Here is a 6,061-nt window from a genome sequence, read left to right as displayed (position 1 = left end):
AAAGCTGGTTCCTCTAAGCTTCCGGTTCTCTCTTTTGATTTTATACTGGAGTGGCCAGATTGCTTTTGTCTTCAGGAGTTCCACAGAGGCCCAAGTCAGATGAGGATCAGATGTTCTCAGGCTTTCTCCTAAGGTCTGGATCCCTCCAGGAAAGATTTTGGCCTCAGTAATTTCGGGGTTGGACTGGCCTGGAAGCAGGAGCCAGGAAAGATGCTGGTCTTGGGCAGCTGGTGGCCATGACACTCAGAGATGCAAAGGGCGATGGTGTGGAAAGAGGCTCCAAGGGCTCCTGGGGACTGCACTGAGGAACTGGGTTGGTCTGGATGCAAAGGATCAGGAAGCCAAAAGGTCAGCCCTGGAGTCCAGGAAAGAGACTGGTGAGTTGTGCAGCCCAGGGAAGCAGAGGGAGGTGAGTGTGGGACCAGGCCCAGAGGGCTCCTGGGGACCTCAAGAAGGAACTGGGTCCATCTAGATGCATGGGATCACGAAGCAGTGATGGCCCCAGGCCGAGAGGTCAGTCCCAGAGTCCAGGAAAGAGGCTGGCAGGAAAGCAGAGGGGGGTGAGGGTGGGACCAGGCCCAGAGGGTTCCTGGGGACCTTGAGAGGGAACTGAGTTAGTCTGGATACAAAGGAACAGGAAGCAGTGGTGGTTCCCCATGTGTCTGGGGGGCCAAGACAAGGAATGGGACAGGACCCAGGCTAGGAGGAGAGACCGGGCAGGGGAGATGGGAGGGTGAATGAGGCTGGGGTTGTCAAGGTGCAGAGGGCGATTGACTTACCCCAGAGAGAGGCCAGTGGGTCATACAGGCCCAGGGAAGCAGAGGGAGGTGAGGGTGGGAGCAGGCCCAGAGAGCTCCTGGGGACCTCGAGAAGGAACTGGGTCTGTCTGGATGCAAGGGATCAGCAAGTAGTGGTGGCCCCGGGCAGAGAGCTCAGCCCCAGTGTCTAGGAAACAGCCCCTCTTTTTCTTTAAAACTAGCTAGGCATTGTTTATCTCTCGCATTGTCTAACCCTTCCACCACGGTTTCCCCATTTATGATGCCCCTGTTTTTCCCATTTCTCCCTTAATAATACCCTTCTCCTATGGTCCCACCTTTCTTGAGCTCCTTCTTTCCCTTTATTCCCTAGGTTCCTTGTATAACCTTCCCTCCCCCTCCCCTTAAAATAACCCCATTTTTATCCATATCTCCCTTGTTAACACCTGTTTTCTACTGTTCTTCTCCTTCAGATTCTTTCTTTGCCTTTACCCCCCTGGTTTCTTTTCATTATCCTGGTTCCTGTAGTTATGTCTGTATACATAACCACTTATCAGGATTTGGTGCTAGGATCTACATATGAGGGAGAACATACGTCACTTGTTTTTTTTTTGTTTTTTTTTTTTCTGAGTCTGTTACTTCACTTAGTATTACAGTTTCTAGCTCCATCCATTTACCTGAAAATTTCATGATTTCGGAATCTTTCTTTACCGCTGAGTAAAACTCCATTGTATAAATGAACCACAGGGATTGGCTATTTCATAAACAAACTTTGGCCAATTATTTTTTTTATGCAGGTCTGCACTATGTAGCCCTTAGCTTGAAACTTCCCACGGAGATTAGACTGGTCTTGAACTCACAGATATCCATCTGCCTTTACCTCAGCCTCTGAAGTGTTGGGATTGCAGGTGTGCATGACTTCACCCAGCTAGCCAATTCTTTTTATTATCATAAGCCCCAGCTCCACCATACTCTCTATTCGCAGAGATAACTGTTAAATTCCAGAGACTTTGAGAGGATTCTGCAGTTAATACTCATTGGCTGAACTTCCTCAGTACCAAGTTAAGAATCATTTTTCATACATGCTTAATTATTTTTTGTCTTCCCTCTGCTTTCCAGATGTTTTTCTGTCCTTGCCTTCTCCCTGGCTCTCTGATCACTGTGTTTTTATGTCATTTTTGAAATAAATTATTTCTTACTTTTAACTGATACATAATAATTGTCCATGAAGTGTTTATCAGGTACAATGTGACATTTTGATATATACATACAATGTGTCATGATCAAATCAGGGAAACATACAAATCTATCACTTCAAATGCTTATCATTTCTTTGTGTAAAGTCCTCTCTTCTGGCTATATTGAAACAGGCAATAAGTGTGTTCAAGCAGTCTCCCTACTGTGCTATACACAGAACACTAGAACTCTCATGTAGTTTGGTGAAATTTCAAACAATTACCATATGTGTTCACTCCAGCATCTGTAGCCACACATCCCTTTAACTTCTCTGTACAGAAGCTCCAGGTAAAGCATTTTTGTGTTTGAGCAGGCAATGCACCTACCTGGCTGTCTGCAATGATGAGGCTGAGCACGAACTTGTGTTTTCCTGGACACAGAACAGATTCTCACTTCTATTGTTTCATCTCTTCCTCCTCTATCATCTCTCTTAGAGTTTGAAAAGGAGAGAGAGAGTGTGTGTGTATGAAATATATATGTGAAAAAAATATATATCCTGGTCTCCAGTGGAGTCAGTGAGCTCTTGGTGAGCTGATCTCCATCTCCAGCAGCAACAGAGTAGACCTTTGGCTCCAGTAGAGCTGGACTGCACCCTGGAACTAGGCCCCTGGCACCTATACTGTCAGAGCAGACTTTCTATTTCAGTGGGTCCAGGGAGCCTCTAGGGACTAGACTCTCATCTCTGCAGGGACCTGGGAGCACCTTGGGACAAGGTCTCCAGTTCTGATGGGCTCAGAGGTCAGTGTAGGACCTGACTCCAGTGTGCCCAGGATCTTCTGAGTCTAGGGTTTGGCTCCGTGATCTCTAGAGGGCAGTGTAAGTGTGGAGCTTAGGCTTTTGGGGTTTCAGTGCTCACCACAGGACTGGCATTCTATACTGCTATGGTCCAGGAGATTGCTTTAGGCCTATGGCATTAACTACAGTCCCAGGTTATCACGTAGACTTTGATGGGCCTGAAATTTGGTATCCTTCTCTAGGGAGTTTACAGAGTCCAGAAGGTGATTGGGTAGTGATCCTGATTGGTTGCCTTGGGGCTTGGTGCTTGAGCCCAATTTATATTCTGCTGGCACATAGCCAAGATGAGATTGCCTCAGTAATTTTATTAGACAATCAACATCAAGTTCCACTAGTCCCTTAGGCTAAGCTTCATTCAAATATCCCTATAGGAAGAATAACAGAAAATGAAACATCCAAATCATTTTAGAAGAAGGGAAAGTCAAAACTGAAAGACAAACCTACTTGGAGACACTCAAAACACAACCAAGAAACACAAAGAACATGACACAAGCACTACATATGACCCCCCAGGAGACTAACTCCCCATAAGGGGCTCAGAAGTACAAAGGGAGCTAAAATGTCCGAGAAAGAATTCAATTTTACTTTTAAAAAGAACTGATGATCATATAGACAAATAAACAAAGAGAGACATGAATTTAAAAAATCTAGCCAAGACCATAACAAGACAGTGTCCAACGCAAATGAAGCATTCAGCAAACTGGAGGCAAAAGCCCAAAATATGTAGGAAAAATTCAGCAAGGAGATTAAAACATTGAAAGGAATCAAACAGAAATACATACCTGAAATGAAGGAGATGGTCAATCAACTAAAAACCACAGCAGATACCACCGTAAACAGACAAGACCATTCAGAAGAGCAAATTTCAGAGACAGAGAAAAAAGTTGAAACAATACAAATAGATATACATACGGAAAATTTCAAGGAACATGAATGAGATTTTCAAGAAGTCTGAGATGCATTCGAAACACCAAACCTGTGAATTCGTGGTGTAGAGGAAGGAGCAGAATAAAATTGAATGGAATCAAATGGACTATTTGTTGGGAGCTATTAGTATAAGCACAGCCATTATGTACATTGAGCTGTGGCAGGCTTGTTTGTTTATTTTATGATCTTTCACCTTGACTCAAGAGTTTGTGTGTTTGCACACCAGTACCGAATTGTTCTGCCAAATCAGGAGGAATGCGTTGATAATTTAGGGAAGATAGCTAAATGGTGGAATTCACAACAAGTATTTGACCGCTCCTTGACCCTCAAATAAAGGTGGGAAAAAACAGCTGTTGAAGCTAATTGAGCTAAGCAAATGGTGGCTGTCAGATGTTCTACTGTATAAGAAGGCTGAGCTAAAACAAACGGGGCTGCAGTCTCTACTACAGTCCTCCCAAGGATCTTTTCTCTGTCTCTTGTTTTTTCTTTCATCCTCACTCCCCCTTTCAGGTGCTGTTCATCTAAGGCCAGCTGGCACCAGCAACTATTCAACAAAATTATAGGAAAAAAACTTCTCAAATTTAATAAAAGAAGTAGACATCCAAAAACAAGAGGTATATAGAAATCCAAATCGACAGGACCAGAGAAGAAATTCACCACCACACATCATAGACTGTCAAAAGTACAAAATAAAGAAATAGTCATAAAACAGCATGAGAAACATGTCAGCTTACATACAAAGGGAGAAATATCAGAATTACCCTAGACTCTTCATAAGGAACCATAAAAGCCAGAACATGGAATGGAATATTTCAAGCTCTGAAAGTAAATAACTGAGAACCAAAACTGCTATATCCAGAAAAGTTACCTTTCAAAATTGATGGAGAAATAAGGGTATTTCAAGACAAGCACAAAAGAAAGAAATTTATGACAATCAAGCCAGCACTGCAGAAACTTTTTAATGGATTACATACAGGGAGGAAGAAGAAAGATAGCCTCTTCCACATGAATACAAGAAAGTATACACTCCATGAAAAAAAAACAGATAAAAGAAACAGTAATGTTAAATACAATAACTCAGCAAACTAAAGGAAAAGAAATACAAATAATTCAGCAAAACAGACCATTAGCAAACAAATTCATAGGAACCAGAAAAAAAAAACCTTTCTATAATAACCTTAAATGTAAACAATCTCAACTCATGACTAAAAAGACAAAGATTAAAGGACTGGATTTGAAAACAAGAACCAGCTGGGTATAGTACTCAACTTTAGTCCCAGCAGAGGCAGCCAGTTATGTGTATATTGAGGCCAGTCTGGTATACATAGTGAGTTCCAGGCCATCTGGGGCTACAGGGATTCCCTGTCTCAAAAAAAAAAATGAAAATCAACTATAAGCTGTCTCCAAGAAACATACCTGGCCATCAAAGATGCCAAAATACTACCTAGCAAATGAAAAATGTTAAAAAAGCAGGCACAGCTATTTTTATATCAGATAAAGTAAACTTCACACCAAAACTAAGTAGAAGTAACAAAAGGACACTACATACTAAAAAGGGAACAACTCATCAAGAAGATATAACAACAGTAAACATTTATGCACCAAATATTGGAGCCCCTAATTTTATAAAACAAACACCAAAAGCCATACAAAGCCATATATGTCCTGACACAATAATAGTGGGGAATTTCAACACCCCACTCTCATTTGTAGAAAGAAGTTCCAAACTAAAAACAAGTTTAAAAAATTAGAATTAAAATACACTATCAAGCAACTTGATTTAATTGGGATATAGAGAATATTAAACCCAAAAGATAGGGAGTACACATTTTTCTCAGCAGCACATAGAACCTTTTCCAAAATCGTATCATAGAACACAAGGCAAATCTCAATAAATACAAAATAATTTGAGATAATTACTTGCACCTTATCAGACCACAATGGAATAAAAGTAGAAATTGATTAAAGAAACCACAAAAATACATGGAATACATTAAAAATAATGGTACATTTTTAACCAACAATGATCATCCAAGAAATCAGAGGTGAAATTTAAAGTTTCCTCCAGATAAATGATAATGAGAACACAACCTATCAAAATCTCTGGGATGTAGCCAAGGCAACCCTAAAAGGAAAGCTTATAGCAATAAACACATTTTTTTAATCTGAGAGATAGCAAATAAACAATCTAATGATGCACCTCAAAGCTGTTGAGAAACAGCAAGCAACCAATCCCAATCCCTATAGATAGCAAGAAATAATAAAGATTAGGGAAGAAATTAATGAAATAGAGACAAAAAGAATAATACATAAAAATCAACCAAACAAAGAGCTGGTTATTTGAAAAA

The sequence above is a fragment of the Nannospalax galili genome, unplaced genomic scaffold (assembly GCF_000622305.1).
Source record: "Nannospalax galili isolate Female #2095 unplaced genomic scaffold, S.galili_v1.0 scaffold707, whole genome shotgun sequence".
NCBI lineage: Eukaryota > Metazoa > Chordata > Mammalia > Rodentia > Spalacidae > Nannospalax > Nannospalax galili.
The sequence above is the reverse complement of the archived record's forward strand: the minus strand, read 5'-3'. Positions refer to the sequence as shown.